Raw genomic sequence first — 1,839 nt, forward strand, 5'->3', positions numbered from 1 at the left:
TGTGTTATTAGCGCGTGTTTTCGCCCTAACAAGTTTTTGGCGCCGCTGCCGGGGACTCGGCGTATATTGTTTAATTTATGTATTTACCATCATTGGTCATTAGGACTCGGTGATTAAGACGTGTTACTCATTGTTTCTGGTTGTGTTTCAGGTACTTTAGCGAGCGTTTATGCAAACTCGTTCTCGTACTCGCAAGAGGACTTTAGATACGGCTGAGGAGATAGATGAAGTTCTTGATATTCCGGAGAAGATAGATTTTGAAGCTTCGGATTCAGGAAGTGAACAGAAAGAACCATTAATCATGGATGATCGTATTGTTCCGGCAGATCCAGCTCTTAGGGACTTTTCTCGGCCCAAAATTGATGACATTCAGTCAAGCATTCTTCATCCGGCTATTCAGGCTAGCACCTTTAAAATCAAGCCGGGCACTATTCAGATGGTGCATAATTCTGTTTCTTTCGGAGGTGCTGCGACTGAAGACCCCAACATGCATATAAGGAATTTTGTCAAGATCTGCTGTACTTTCAAATATAATGGTGTGACTGATGAGGCTATCAAGCTGAGGCTTTTCCCATTCTCTCTGAGGGATAAAGCTAAGGACTGGTTACATTATGAACCAGCTGGGTCTATCACTACTTGGCAAGATCTTGCACAAAAGTTTCTGGTGAAGTTTTATCCAATGGCGAAGACTGCTGCTATGAGGAGTGCTCTTACTCAGTTTGCGCAGCAACCTACAGAATCTATGTGCGAAGCTTGGGAGTGCTACAAAGAGATGTTGAGAAAGTGTCCACATCATGGAATGCCCGATTGGATGGTGATCACTGGTTTTTATAATGGTTTGGGGGCCCAATCTCGGCCCATGCTCGATGCAGCAGCTGGAGGCGCCTTATGGACCAAAAGCTATACTGAAGCTTATAATCTTATTGAGACTATGGCTGCAAATGAACATCAAAACCCAACTCAGAGGATGATGCCTGGGAAGGTAGCAGATGTTTTGGAAGTTGATGCAGCTACAACTATTGCAGCGCAGCTCCAAGCGCTGTCTATGGAGGTCGACTCTCTAGCCACCTATGGGGTCAATCAGATAGCTATGGTTTGTGAGCTTTGTGCAGGTTCTCATGCTATGGATTGGTGTTCTCTTGTTAAAGAATCTGTTTAATATGTGAACAATTATCAGCGATAGCAGCAACCGGTGCCAGCTACTTATCATCCTAATAACAGAAATCATCCAAATTTCAGCTGGAGTAATAATCAGAATGCTATTCAGCAACCATATCAGCAAGGCGTAAGTAAACAGTTTAATCCACCTGGATTCCAGCAACCACAGCATTATGCTCAAAGGCAATCATATCCTCAACAAGGAGGTGCAGCTGCACCCACTAGTGCTGATTTTGAACTTAAGCTGTTGTGCAAAAGTCAGGCGGTTTCTATCAAGACCTTGGAAAATCAAATCGGTCAAATAGCCAATGCAGTGCTCAATCATCAATTTGGCACACTTCCCAGTGACACTGAAGTGCCAGGCAGGAAGGAAGCTAAAGAGCAAGTCAAGGCTTTTACCTTAAGGTCTGGAAAAGTTGTTGAGGCTGAAAAAGCAAAAGGAGGAGAAGCTGAAGTTGGTGATGAAGAAGCTAAGCAAAAGGAGAAAGCGGCGGAACCATGGAAGACTACTGTTGGACACACTCTACTTGAGGGTAATACAGGGGAGAAACAGCTCTATCCTCCACCACCTTTCCCTAAGAGATTACAACAACAAAAGATGGATAAGCAGTTCGGTAAGTTTCTGGAGGTGTTCAAGAAACTTCACATCAATATACCTTTCACTGAGGCTCTGGAGCAAAT

General features: G+C 43.9%; 1 non-coding gene across 1 annotated transcript; it reads right to left on the reverse strand.

Moving 5' to 3' along the window:
* Positions 1-694: 694 nt before the first annotated feature.
* LOC141669589 (small nucleolar RNA R71) lies at positions 695-801 on the reverse strand. The gene has a single exon (XR_012553859.1). It is a non-coding gene; the product is annotated as a small nucleolar RNA R71 (small nucleolar RNA).
* Positions 802-1,839: the final 1,038 nt, after the last annotated feature.

Source organism: Apium graveolens, chromosome 6, assembly GCF_009905375.1.
Source record: "Apium graveolens cultivar Ventura chromosome 6, ASM990537v1, whole genome shotgun sequence".
NCBI lineage: Eukaryota > Viridiplantae > Streptophyta > Magnoliopsida > Apiales > Apiaceae > Apium > Apium graveolens.